At 45.9% G+C, this 14,986-nt stretch overlaps 2 long non-coding RNA genes across 2 annotated transcripts in view; one reads left to right on the forward strand and one right to left on the reverse strand.

Annotated features, from left to right (window-relative positions):
• LOC135055866 (uncharacterized) overlaps window positions 1-14,986 on the reverse strand; it is a 205,399-nt gene that overhangs the window by 12,045 nt on the left and 178,368 nt on the right. The window lies entirely within an intron of this gene.
• The window catches only part of LOC135055868 (uncharacterized), a 115,457-nt gene that overhangs the window by 11,712 nt on the left and 88,759 nt on the right, over window positions 1-14,986 (forward strand). The window contains exon 2 of the long non-coding RNA XR_010243831.1: window positions 13,657-13,813. This is a non-coding gene — a long non-coding RNA (uncharacterized LOC135055868). The remainder of the gene's footprint in view (window positions 1-13,656; window positions 13,814-14,986) is intronic.

Below are 14,986 nucleotides of genomic sequence, written 5' to 3' on the forward strand. Positions count from 1 at the left end.
TTCCGGAGGGCGCTGGCGCCATCCGGAGGGCGCCGCACCGTGGCAAGATCCGCCACTGCTGCCCGCTGTGTCCCCCGTCCGCCTCAAATGCCCGCTGCCCGCTGCCGTCCCCTGTGAAGGGAACTAGACGCTATGCGTCTAGTTTCCCTTCGTGGAGAGTAACTTTGCTGAGCGGTGCGCGATGACGTCATCGCGCACCGCACAGCAAAGGTCCTCTCCACGAAGGGAACTAGACGCATAGCGTCTAGTTTCCCTTCGTGGAGAGGACCTTTTGCTGTGCGGTGCGCGATGACGTCACCGCGCATCGCTCAGCATTCAAGCGGTGCTAGAATGTACAGGGGGCGTAACTGACCACGCCCCCTGTATTAGACCACGCCCCCTTTCCTGCCCGGGGCGCTATGCGCCCTTGAACCGGCCCTGCATGTGCCTTGATTTAAGTGGATCATATTAAACACCTTAAATTACTGTTTATGGAAAATGTTATTAAATAGTAATATAAATTTGTAAAGTGGTAAATCCCTTTAACTTGTGTAATTCAGTGGCGTTACTAGGGCTTGTGCCACCTGCTGTAGACTCCTCGTCCTCGCATGCCAAAGGGGGGGTGGGGTACTCATGTTCACAATGTCACATCCCTGGTTTATGATGCTTTTCAGGACACAGGGCCTACTTCATGTTTGTAAGTAAAGCAAAAAAGCAAGCAACTGGGCAAAACCATGTTCCACTGCAGGTGGGGCATATGTAACGTGCAGAGAGATTTTGATTTGGGTGGGGTGTGTTCGAACTGGAATCTAAATTGTGGTGTCAAAATAAAGCTGTCTAATATTCCTTTCAGACTGCCTGAGGCAGGTCGCTCACGGGAGCCTCAGGCCCCTCGCAGGTGCTGTCCCCAATCCGGCATTTGGGGTTGGTGACATCAGCGGTGACACGCCACTTATTATTATTATTATTATTACTAGTTATTTATATAGCGCACACATATTCCGCAGCACTTTACAGAGAATATTTGTTCATTCATATCAGTCCCTGCCCCAGTGGAGCTTATAATCTATATTCCCTATCACATGTACACAGAAACATTCACGCTAGGGTTAATTTTTTTGTTGTGTGCCAATTAACCCACCAGTATATTTTGGGATTGTGGGAGGAAACCTGAGTACCCGGAGGAAACCCACGCAAGTACGGGGAGAATATACAAACACCGCACAGTTAGGGCCATGGTGGGAATTGAACCCATGATCTCAGTGCTGTGAGGCAGTAATGCTAACCATTACACCATCCGTACTGCCCGCATGATCTCCAACTGCCGCCCGTCCACACATAGTGAACAGGAAACGGGTCGCATCAACCTGGCTTCCCATTCATACAGCACAGCGAGCCGGGTTGAACACATGTTCAACCCTGCTCGCTATACAAGTTGGAATACCAGGTTGCTTGACCCGGGTTATTCCAACTGTGCCCTTTAGACCGCACAGCAACACGGGTATTGCGCGCTCATGTGAAATAACCTATGTTAAAAGCTGGCATTCTAAAAGGGGTATAACATTTGTAAGCTGCATGCACAGCGGACGGAGGGGGACGAAAGCAATGTGCGGGACATCCACACCATACACACTGGGAGATATTACACACGATATCACTCAGAAGGCTGAAAATGAGTGATATCATGTGTGTTATTGCCTAGTGTACGGGCCATTAGTGATTTATATATACAAGTGGATAGGAACCTCTAGCCTAGGGATAGCCATTGGTGGGTTATCCATCGATAGAACCATTGATGGTTAACCTTGATGGTGTGAAACCATTTGCAAGGAAACCAGCAGTGGTTTCACCCACCGATGGGCATCCCTACTTTAGTGTTTAGTGGGCCCTGGGTCATGGCTTTGCTAGTATCGGGGGGTGTCGCTATGCTCCATGTCCCAACACCTTGGAAAAAAAAAATTCTGTAGCATTGGTGGTCGGAAAACATCTGGTTCTAACCCAACGATGGTAAAAGTAGTTACCATCGGTCATAGACCGTCAAATCATTGATTGTCAATGGCTATCTCTACTCTAGCCTGCTCATTCACACTGATCAGTAAATGTTTGTATTACAATCATATTAGAACATTGTTTAATCATTCAGTGTTACATGTGAATTAATATGTGGAGGAAGGTTCAGGGGGACCTACAGTACTTGACTTTTTAATAGAGAAATATGTCAGGGCATGCTGGGAGTTAAGTGGTTACATATGAATGGAGAACCAGAAGTAGCCTACCGCTGGTGTGTAGAACACAGGGATCTATTTACTAAGCCTTGGATGGTGATAAAGTGGACGGAGATAAACTCCCAACCAACCAGCTCCTAACTGTCATTTTACAAACACAGCCTGTGACATGGCAGTTAGGAGCTGATTGGCTGCTACTTTATCTCCATCCAAGGCTTAGTATAGACCTACATTATTAGTGTTACTTATACAGTCTATTTCCCCATCTGAAGTTATATTCAACTGTACTATTGTTTCTTCTGCAAAGTACACCCACTATAACTAATCTTCATGCTCACTTATTCTTTTATCTTCTACCCACACAGTCTCTACTACTATGAATATTTATTTAGTTGGGAATGGGACACCTCTTCAAATTATGGGCTCATTGTATAAGAAACGTTATGGATCCCAAGTGAAGCTTCTTACTTGTATAATTGCTCTCTAGCTGTTTAATCCCTTGTTCTGCAAGTCAAGTACCTCTTAATATTTCATACACATAGTTTACATATTTTAAACATTGCCGATTCCACAGATTACGCAACACTTAATACAAAACATCAGGTCTTCTATGAATCGGGAGAACACAACAGTACTCTTAGGGGCAGATTTATTAACCCTTTTTTTTTACTAAAACAATGTGAAACCGGGTGTTTTTATACTCTTTTCACATTATTGTAGTACCATCTGACTGTATTATAGGGCTTTTGGAGCAGTTTTTGTAAAATACTGCTCCAAACCCTTTAATTCTTATTTGTTATAGTAACCAAATCACATTTCCCCTATTTATAATGGGAAATGCAATCTAGCCAAATATACTATTAACAGAAAAGTAAAAAAAAATACCACAGTGAGCCCTGTGATATAACGTTATCTTCAGATGGCGTAATCACAGGACTCACTGCGATATGCTGCGTATTGCATAGCTTTCTCTGCCCGCTGACAGGAAAATCTGTGCGGGACCTAGCCAGTGTGATCAGCTTTGTGTGTCTGATGGACACACAAGCTGATCACTGTGGGGAAAAAAAGTATAAATATATATATATATATAATTATTTATTATTATTATTATCCTTTATTTATATGGCGCCACAAGGGTTCCGCAGCGCCCAATTACAGAATACATAAACAAATAATCAAACAGGAAAACAGCAACTTACAGTTGATGACAGTATCGGACAAGTACAGGGTAAATAAACATAGTTACATCAGCAGATGACACTGGAATAAGTATCAGGTGGCAGAAGACTGCTGGATGTGGTGCAGTTGAAGATTATTAAAGTAAGAAAGGATAAGCACATGAGGGAAGAGGGCCCTGCTCGTGAGAGCGTACATTCTAAAGGGGAGGGGTAGACAGACAGGGGTGACACAGATGGGGTACATAGAGAGCGTAGAACAGAGGGTTAGGATGAGATTTGGCTGGGTTTGGTGAAGAAGTGGGTCTTGAGAGATCGTTTGAAGTTTTGTAGAGAGGTGGAGAGTCTGAGGGGGAGAGGTAGGGAATTCCAAAGAAGTGGTGCAGCACGTGAAAAATCTTGGAGGTAGGAGTGGGAGGAAGTAATCCGTAGGCAGGAGAGTCGGCGTGCATTCGCAGAGCGAAGAGGACGGGTGGGAGTGTAAAGGGAGATAAGGTCAGAGATGTAGATGGGAGAGGAGTGGGTGAGGGCTTTGTAAGCGAGTGTGAGAAGCTTAAAATGGATTCTGAAAGGGAAGGGGAGCCAGTGAAGGTCTAGTAAGAGAGGAGAGGTGGACGTAGTGCGTTTGGTGAGGAAGATGAGCCGGGCAGCAGCATTGAGGATAGATTGGAGTGGAGAGAGGTATTTGTCAGGAATGCCAGTCAGGAGCAGATTACAGTAGTCCAGTCTGGAGTAGACCAGTGAGTGGATAAGAGTCTTAGTAGCATCCTGGGTCAGAAAGGGTCTGATCCTGGAAATATTTTTTAGATGAAAATGGCAGGTTTGTGAGAGGTGCTGTATGTGTTGTTTGAAGGAGAGGGAGGAGTCAAGGATTACTCCAAGACAGCGCACTTGGAGGCTAGAGGAGATAGCAATGCCATCAATAGATAATGAGATTGTAGGAGGTGAGGTTATGCGGGAGGGAGGAAAGATGATCAGCTCTGTTTTAGACATGTTAAGTTTAAGAAAGCGCTGGGACATCCAGGAAGAGGTAGCAGAGAGACAGTTGGAGATACGAGTGAGGAGAGCAGGGGAGAGGCCTGGAGAGGAAAGATAGATTTGGGTGTCATCAGCATAGAGATTATATTGGAAACCAAAAGAACTAATGAGCTTACCTAGTGAGGACGTATAGAGAGAGAAGAGAAGAGGACCAAGGACAGAACCTTGGGGTACCCCTACAGTTAGTGGAAGTGAGGGGGAGGTGGAGTCATGAGAGGAGACAGAGAAAGAACGGTCAGAAAGGTAGGAGGACAGCCAAGAGAGGGCAGTGTCACGCAGACCAATGGAGTGAAGAATTTGCAGTAGGAGAGGATGGTCCACAGTGTCAAAAGCAGCAGAGAGATCAAGTAGAATAAGTATAGAGTAGTGTCCCTTAGATTTAGCAGCATGGAGGTCATTGCATACTTTTGTAAGGGCAGTTTCAGTGGAGTGGAGAGGACGGAAGCCAGACTGGAATGGGTCAAGCAGTGAGTGTGAGGAAAGAAAGGAAGTAAGGCGGTTGTAGACAATACGCTCAAGGAGTTTGGAGGCAAAAGGGAGGAGAGAGATGGGTCGGTAGTTGGACAGAGTGTTTGGATCAAGTGTAGGTTTTTTAAGAATAGGAGAGATGAGTGCATGCTTGAAGGCAGAGGGGACAGTGCCTGATGAGAGGGACAGATTGAGAAGGTGGGAAAGATGGGAACAAGCAAAAGGAGAGAGGTAGCGGAGGAGGCGGGAGGGGATAGGGTCAAGTGGGGAGGTGGTGAGGGGACAGGAACGAATGAGGGCCATGACTTCCTCTCCAGATGCATGGGAGAAAGATGTCAGAGTAGGTGCGAGGGATGGGGAGGGTTGGTAAGGGATGGGAGAAAGCTGGTTACTGATGGTCTGGTGTGATGTGATGTCCTGACGTATGGAGTCAATTTTGGATGTGAAGTAAATGGCAAAGTCAAGAGCAGAGAGTGAGGAAGGGAGACGAGGTGGAGGTGGCAGAGGAGTGAGTTGAGAGTGGCAAAGAGGCGCCGGGGGTTGGAAGACTGGTAGGAGATGAGGTTCTTGAAGTATGACTGTTTAGCAAGAGAAAGGGCAGCACTGAAGGATGAGAGCATAAGTTTGAAATGGAGGAAGTCTGCCTTAGAGCGTGATTTCCTCCAGTGTCGCTCAGCAGTACGTGAGCATTTTATATATATATATATATATATATATATATATCCTCACCTACACCCAGGAACCGGTGATCAGTGCTTCAGTGAGGGATGGTTATCTGGTCCTCCTGTGCAGCCGCGTGACCCCTGGTGCAGTAAAGTGATGCTGGGAAGCAGCAGCATACTTTACAGCATCGGGGGTCACAGCAGGAAAAGGATCCGATTACCGACAGCCCTCCTGGAGCACCGATCACCAATCCTGAGCCTGGCTGTAGGTGAGTATGAGCAGCAGTGGGGTGTCATGATGTGTGGGAGGGGGCCCAGCGATAGCGGTGGCAGTGCATCTGCAGCATGTGGTACTCGTGGTCTTTCTAATGTAACATACCCCAATAAGGCTGCTGTGGGCATTTGCAGGGACAGAGCTTTCTTGCAAGCTCTATTCCTGCTTGCGATAATTGATAAATTGATAATTCTGTACAAAGTGCTAATGGTCTCTCTGAAGATGGTAACACTGGACGCCCAACCAACTTAATTGATAGTAGCCCTTTAGAAGGCAGTAGTACCCAGTGAACCCACAGGGCAACAGTGCTTACAATACAAAACACATATCCAGTAATTCAATCAATATAACATGAACTGGTAGAGTCTCCCATATCCATAATTCCGTTATCCAAAATGTTTTGATCACAACTGAGATACTGACAACTTTGCTTTATGATTGTCCAGTGTACACAGAGTTTGTTTCATCATACTCGCCAACATTTTGATAACTCATTTCAAGTAGATTATAGTTGGTAGTAGAAACGCGGTGCAAAGAGCGTCGCCTCTTTGAGGGGGGGGGGGGTCATGCTCCGCACAAATGGCATGTCTAGCTCCACCTATAGGTGTATCTATTGCCACTCAGGGGTGTGTCCTGCAGTAGCAGGTAAAACTGTAGTACTATGAAAGCTGTAATATGTAGAGATACGGCCCCACATGCTGCAATGTACACGAATAGCACTGCACACTACAAATACTTTATTTGGTCACACAGTAGAATTCAATATAGACCCCACGTCCCAAGCATTATTTTTTATGCATCTTTTACCATTTGAATACAATTAACACAGATTTAATTAAATTCCAAATTAATTAAATATAAACCTCAAACAGATGTGATGTCTTTTGGGACCAAGACACATTTAATAACTCATGTTGTTGTTGCACTTCTACTGAATGCTGCATGGACAACCTCACTGTATGTGGTATCAGAATAACAATAAACAATGTAATTTTACTCAAAGCAGATAACACAATTGGCCGTCATAACAATAAAATAACAAACACATACAAATATATGCAACATTTTATACATAAGTAACACTGAAACACCTGTCCAGACCACCAGGTTGCCGACAGATACTGTATAATGAATACATGCACAATACACAGAATACATTCCGCTTGACTAATGGCTCTAGCTCTTTGTCAGGAGACACACGCTATTATTGGACAACTGCTGAACAAACTATTGGCACAGAATAGGACTAGATCCTGTTTATGTAAAAATCATAAAATTATATGCATCAGCGTTACACATGCTAAGGGGGATATCCAATTATCCCCGTTAAAACATCGGGTCTGAAAAATGGCCCTTTTTCTAACTTTTTTCCGATGTTTCACCTTTTTCTCTCTTTTTTTTTTACAGGCTATCCAGATTGATCGCCTGTAAAAAAAAAACCTTTCTCCCGAAAACACACAGGTTCAGTGAAACCTGTGTGTTTTCGTGTAAAGCAGCCCCATTTTCGGACGGAAACGGGGCTGTTTCCGGGGATTCCACTTCGCCTGCCGGAGGCAGGTGAAACAAAATCCCTGCTAATTAGATAGCCCCCAGCGGGATAATTAGCCCTGGTAAATTACTGGGGTTAATTGGATATCCCCCTAAGAGCCCCATTAAACAATGAGAGACGTAACCTTATGTCTCCCTTTCAGTATTTAACAAACTGAGGTAAGCTTAGCTTACCGCTGTTTGTCACTGTACCGCTTATGCCATCTATTGATGGCGGTAGCGATACAGTCCCCAGACCCAGCAGCAGCCTTTACGACTTCAGCGAAGTCAGGCCACTGCCAGGTTCCCTCCGTCAGGTAAAACAGTAATGCAAATGCGCAGACTGCCCATTGTGCATTCCCATGACACAGCCGCACGTCACTTGCAGCAGTAGGCTGACAGCACCAGAGCAAAGGACTCCGTTGAGGAAGGGGGTGTCGCTGGACCTCGCTAGAGAGGTAAGTAATGCTAACTACCAACAGCATATTCATTAGTATCACTGTGATACTAAACAAAATATGCTGCTGGTATTAAGACATGTAAATGATGCATTAAGTACAACATATCCGATACATGGATTCTGAATCATTCCCAAATATGTGTTGACTGTGTGATTTGCTTGACACATGATAAATAGCACAGTAATGGGAATTACGGAACTGCCAGCATAGCCTTCTGAGATGACCCCTGGCATGGGCAGGGTAGAGGGCAGGGGCGCATCTAGAGAGGAGAAGGCTCATGTACAGACTACGTCTGGGCCCCCTCATCTATGGCCAGCAGTGCTGTAGACTCTGGGCACTAGGGGACCCTAGCACTGTCTAGCAGAGTCTAGTGCGCATGCACTTCGGGAAAATGGCACAACATCAATTTTCTTAGTGATTTCCGTAGTGCACATGCGTGAAATGCCAGGAAAATGGCCACGCACCATTTTCTGCAGGGCTGCTGCCACAGATGCTGGACTCCAAAGGGTAAGTATTGAAAAAAATGGGTGCAAGGTGTGCGGTATGTGCCCCCGTGGATCCCGATGGCAGGGGCTGGCTGGCAAATTTCAGCCTGGGGGGCAGACTCAAGCAAGTGGCCCAGCTTATCACAGGGAATCTGCAGTCAGGTGGCCCTGGAACACTTAAATTGTACTGGTCCGGGGGGCAGATGGCACCCTGCCCCCCTGCCCAGCCAGCCCCTGCCGATGGCCTGCATGCACCGTACATAATGCACCCATTATAAATACGCCAGTGCCAGAGGTGTATGGAGGTGCAGGAGGATGCTTGTAGCTCAGTAGTATTGTGGTGTAATAGTGTAACATTAGCACCAGCAGTATAATAATCGGAGCTTTAAGCATTGCCTCCTGCAGGGTGAGGTGACCCCTGACATTGGGGGCTTATCTCATTATAGGAGTGTAATAGTGTAAACTGGCAAGAGATGGTGAGCAGGATAATAATCAGAAAAAAGGACCATGGGACCCCCTCCTCCACCCAGAGAAGAACTGTGCAGTTCAAACTGCAAATGCAATAATGCGCTCCTGCCCTTCTCCCCATCCCCGTCTGCCCCATCATTCCCCCTCCTGGTTATCTCACAGCCTGCAGCTCCCAACACACTACTTACATGTTTTTGGGCAGTGGGGTGAAGGAGCCGCTGATGCGGGAGAGAAGCACAGTAGCTTGTGTAGTCTCTGCCTACGCTGCATTGTGATGACTCACAGGCTCTGGTCTGCTAGGCGGCCGACGCTACCCACAACCCTGCAGTGCGTGGACGGCCTATTTGAGTACTGACATCAAGCTATGTCCCACCACATCCACGCTCGCACCTGCGCAGCACGGACCTTAGTCGGGGCAGGGTGGAATCCAGACTATTTCAGAAAGTTTGTGGGGCAGCGGCGGTAGAGTGGTCAATAAAATGGGTGCGTTGGAGGTTTGGCAAGTATATGATTCATGCACAAAATTATTACCAATATTGTATGAAATTACCTTTAGGCCAGAGGTTCCCAAACGCGGTCCTCAAGGCAACCCAACAGATCAGATTTTAGGTATATCTGTGGCTCAGCACAGAGGGTTAAAACAAATTGACTGAGGTGCTAATTAAGTCACCTGTGGTCAAGCATGGATACATTTAATACCTGGACTATTGGGGTGCCTTGAGGACCGCGTTTGGGAACCTCTGCTTTAGGCTGTGTGTATAAGACGTACTCATATATGAAACATATATGCAATCTGTGTTTAGTCTTCCCCACGATATCTCATTATGGTATGCAAATATTCCAAAATACATAAAAATCCGATATCCAAAATACTTCTGATCCCAGGCAGGGGTGTCACTATGCATTTTGACAACCGATCTGGGGGACTTCCCCACCAAAAAGGGTGAGTGGTCTCATGAGAAAGGTGTGCTCTCAGAGGAAAGGGGGGTGGCCTTGCAGCCGACCCTTGTTTTTATCACTCCAGAGGTCCCAGAGATGCTGGACTGCCCCCAGAGACCGTCTGCAGTGCTAAGCTCCTACACTGTAACAGGAGCCAATTGCTGCAGGTAATGTTACAGTGCAGCACCCAACTCCTGTCACTGAGGACGAGCCAGCATTTTGGTGCCCCCCTCGGCGGGTGACACCTGGGTGCAGCCCGCACCCTCGTAGTGACACCACGGGTCCCAAGCATTTTGAATATGGGAGACTCAACCTGTATCGATAAGATAATGCTTTCCCCTATGACTTCTGCACTCCAACCTGGATTCTCTCCCCAGTTCGACCTCGGTGGCCTGGCCGTGAGTATCTGCCCATATACCCTAGCCCTCACCCTAATACCCTAACCCTTAATCCTAACTAGAGATGTGCGCTGGACAATTTTTGCTGGATTTGGATTTGGCTCTAATTCGTCATCCGGATTTGGATTTGACATACCGCCGTGACTGGATTTTGATTTGTTTTAATTTTCAAAAATTTTCAAAAAGAGCTAAAATCATAATCACATAATGTGGGACTTTTTTTGTTCCTAGAATATTATTAACCGCAATAACATTCATTTCCAGTCATTTCCAAGCAATTTTGACCACCTCACAATATTGTTTTCACCAATATTGGCCAAAGGCTGCAGCGGGCTGGCTGTTTACTAAGTGACAGAGCAGCAGCACAAACACACGGCAGTTTATGGTACATCTATGAAACACTGCCACAGTGCAATGGGGCTCTGTTTAAACTGCATGGATCACAGGGCTTAGAGGTGCACATGAACAAAGCGCACTAAACAGTCCAAATAATAGAAATATATTTTGTTTTTATTTTTCTGTTTTTAACCTTTAGCTCGGTTCAAACTGTGTGGATCACAGGGCTTATAGCTGCACGTGAACAAAGCACACTAAGGTAAAGCAAACCTGAACAGCACAATTTACAGCACAGCAGTGTGCCCCTATATTCAGCCTCTATAAAGGACAGCCACTTGTGGACACAGCACAGCTAATACAGCAGAGTATAGTGCAGTATGAGCAATGTGCACTGTGCACTTATATACAGTCACTGCAGAGCACAGGCACAGCTACTTGTGAGTCTGGCCACAACTCAGCCAATACAGCAAAGTATAGCACAGCATACAGCAGCGTCAGAGCCGGCCCTAACCAATATGATGCCCTAGGCAAGATTTTGGCTGGTGCCTCCCTAGCACCACCGCTGGTTCCGCCTCTGACCCTGCACCCCTTTCCCAGCACCATCACCCCTCACCCATAGCAGTCCTTATTTTGGTGTTCCTACCACCTATATTTTAAATAGGAACAGTGCGCACATTCGGCGCACAGCCCAAAAAGGTGTGTGTTTTTGCTGGCAAGGGGCATGGCCACACAATAGTACCCCCAATTTAAATTATGCCACACAGTACTGCAATTTTATTTACCCTTTATCATGCGATAGTGTTCCTAATTCACGTTACATCACACAGTAGTACCATTTAACCATATAAATGTTACACCGCACAGTAGTGCCCATTATTCACATTACACCACACTGAATTGTTCCTTATTCACACTACACCACATCATATTGCTCTTTAGTCTCATTAGACCACACAGTAGTGCCCTTTCTCTATGTAACACCACCCAGTAGAGCACCTTATACACATAATGCCACACATTAGTAAGGCATTTATACACATAATACCACACAGTAATGCCCCTTACACATGACACCCATTATTAATGTCCTTATACACATAATGCTCCTTACACATAATGTCAACCTTTATTAATGCCCTTATACACATAATGTCCCTTACACATATGCCGCACATTATTCATGCATTTATACACATGACACACATAATGTCCCTTACACATATGCCACACCTTATTAATGCCCTTATACACATAATGACACACATAAGGTCTCTTACACATTTGCCGCACATTATTAATGCATTTATACACATGACACGCATAATGCCTCTTACATATATGCTGCACATTATTGTACAACCAAGCCACTCAGACACAGCACTCACACGCCCGCTAACACTGTGACCTCTGCAGATGTGTCCTCATTAATCATGCAGCAGGAGATGCCTGGCATGAGTAAGCTGGCAGCTCTGCTAATGTCGGGTGCCTTTTTTATTATAATAATGCATCTTATGACTTCCGGTTCCGGCTGCTATGAGAATGGCAGCGTGAGGGGAGAGCTCCGTGCTGCCCGCTAATAACAGCATCTTTTACAAGGCTTATAGCCTCCAATTACCCTGCAAAAGCCACCCCCATCAGAGCCGAGCGCCGGGACCGCTGTATGGAGCGGTATTTCACGCCCCCCATGCCCAACAAAAAGAAAGAGAAGGAGAAGCGCTGCGCTGAGCCCAAGATGGCGCCGGACGCCGGAGCTCCGCTGTCTGCTTCCCCTCCCTCACCAGATGCAGACCCACAGGCCTTGCCAGAGGCTCCAATGTGTCATACACAGCAGGTCAGTGTCTCTCCAGATATGCCCCCATGAGATCAGATTCTTTTCACCCCAGCAGCGCCAGTCACATATAGTGACATGGTAGGGGCGATCCGCATTGCAATAGGCCCCCTCCGGCAGGCACAGACAGCAGATATCAGCAAGCAGATAGCACATTTATCACATAGAGTTCTTCAAACTGAACAATGTGCTGGAGAACTGTTTCATGATGTATCTGTGCTTAAGCAGGAAGTGCAGCATGTTACTAAATCACATCATCAGATTTGCAATAAACTCGATGACCTTGAAAATCAATCGCGTAGATCGAATCTCCGTGTAATTGGTCTCCCTGAAACCCTTAAAGGCACCGAGCTGTACACTTTTCTACGTGTTACCCTGCCAGAAATACTCGGCATCGCTGCTGCGTGTCATGATATGGTAATCAAACGTGCACACAGGATAGGGGCTCAGAATACACACGACGGAGCCAGACCCCGGGTAGTGCTTTTTAAATGTCTCAACTTTCTACACAAGGAGGTGATCTGGAGAGCCTCTCGCAAAATACGCAATATTGCCTGGAACTCTCACAAGATTCTGATATTTCAGGATTATTCCGCGGAACTCTCTAGAGCGAGGAAAGCCTTTTCTCCTCTCTGTTCCCATCTCATATAACGTAATAGAAAGTTTTCTCTACTGTATCCGGCACGGTTACGCATGTACTCTGGCACGTCCTTTACTGACTTTCTCTCTGTGGCGGATGCCGAGGCCTTTCTGAAAGAAGATGATGCTGCTGCTTTGTCTGATGACAATGATGAAGATTGATACAGTTTGTCCTCCGACTCCTCTCATTGTGCCTTATTCAGCTGCACACCTCAAGCTGGCGCTACCATTCCATTGCAGGGACATCCACACCCCCCCCCCCCCCCCCCTGTTACTAGTTGTTGGCGGGATCAGCGAGGTCCCGCTCTGTCCTCAATATGGACGCTGACTGTGAGCAAATGCATCCCGGAAGTCTTGTTGATGTCTCTTTGTTTTGTTTTTGTTTTTGTTCTATGTTGTTTGTCTTATATCTCCCAAGTACCCTGCCGCTAGCCGGAGGGTTACTTTTATCTTGCCTCCAATGCTGTCTGTATGGTGCAGATAATTCAAACTGTACCACATTACTCCCCCTTTCATCTCTTTCTCCTCTCTTTTTCCCCTCTTTACCTTTCCCAGTTTACCCCCCTCCTAATAGATCGATGCCACCGAACTATGTGTTTAGGATGTACCGAATGCATATTTATCTTGCCTCCTATATCCAATGTCGACTGTTAAATTAGGTTCCTGGAACATTGGTGGGATTAACTCACCATAGAAAAGGAAAAAATTACTATTATATTTGAATAGAATGAAACTTGATTTTGTCTATTTGCAGGAAACACACTTAGTGGCCGCTGAAATGCTAAAGCTTAACGCCTTGAAGTGGAAGGTCCTCGCATCCTCCCCTTTTACTTCCAAGACCAGAGGGGTGGCGATATTGGTCAGAACTACTGTCCCAATTACACTCACATCTGTGATTGATGACCCTGAAGGTAGATTCATAATTTGCAAAGTGATGCTAGATCGATGTCCATATATATTATGTAATATATTCGCCCCCAATACTAAAATACCACTCTTTTTACGCAAATTAACACGCATTCTTACACCACTTCATGATACCTCACTTCTGTTAGGTGGTGATTTTAACATGGTCACCTCCCTTCACCTGGATAAACAACTGCCATGCCCTAGAGGCGTATCCCTCCCAAAACATGGTATATGCTGGTTTGCACAATCTTTACAACTGTTAGAAGTCTGGAGATCCTTGAACCCCATAGAAAAAGATTATACAGGTCTTTCTGCAGCACACGGAACCTTATCCAGAATAGATTATGTGTTCGCCTCTGATTCTTATTACCCCGGGTGCTTAGAGTTATGATCGAACCCATTGTACTCTCTGACCATGCAGTGGTATGGGTGGAGTTGAAATTGCGCACTGAGCGGAGCACATTTCGGTCCTGGAGATTCCCTTCATCTCTGTCCCATTCCCTCACCTTTAGGAACAAAATAGAATCCGTTTGGGATTCTTATAGCGACACCAACTTGGAGACCCTTTCGAGCTCGCCTCAAATGTTCTGGCAAGCCTCGAAAGCAGTTCTTAGAGGGGAGATCATCTCCCATACATCCCAAACGTATAAAGCTTTAAACTCTGAATATTTGCAAGCACAATCCACACTAACGGAATCTTTCCAAACCTATAAATCTGCTCCGACCCCTGCTCATAAAATTCTATACAACACAGCCAAACAGGCCTTTGATAGTCTACTCCTTAAAATGGAATCTAGATACTCCTTTAAGAAGGATGCTAGATTCCATCGATTTGGTAATAAATCGGGTAAATTGCTCTCACATTTACTGCAGGGCCAACGCCCTCCGATGCTAATACACCCTCTCCGGACTCCGGAAGGTTCACTTACTACTACTAATGCCCAGATTGCTCAGGTTATGCACACCTATTATACCTCTCTGTATTCCAAGCCAACCACCTCTCTATCCCCTTCCCAATCCCAAAATTTTTGGAAGGACTTGCCTATCCCTCAATTGGCAAATACTCTTGGTGCCACATTGACGGCGTCTATTACTGAAACGGAGGTCTCTAGGACCATAGCCCATCTGAAGAATGGGAAAGCACCGGGACCGGATGGCCTTTCCTCAGAATTTTA

This window comes from Pseudophryne corroboree, chromosome 3, assembly GCF_028390025.1.
Source record: "Pseudophryne corroboree isolate aPseCor3 chromosome 3, aPseCor3.hap2, whole genome shotgun sequence".
NCBI lineage: Eukaryota > Metazoa > Chordata > Amphibia > Anura > Myobatrachidae > Pseudophryne > Pseudophryne corroboree.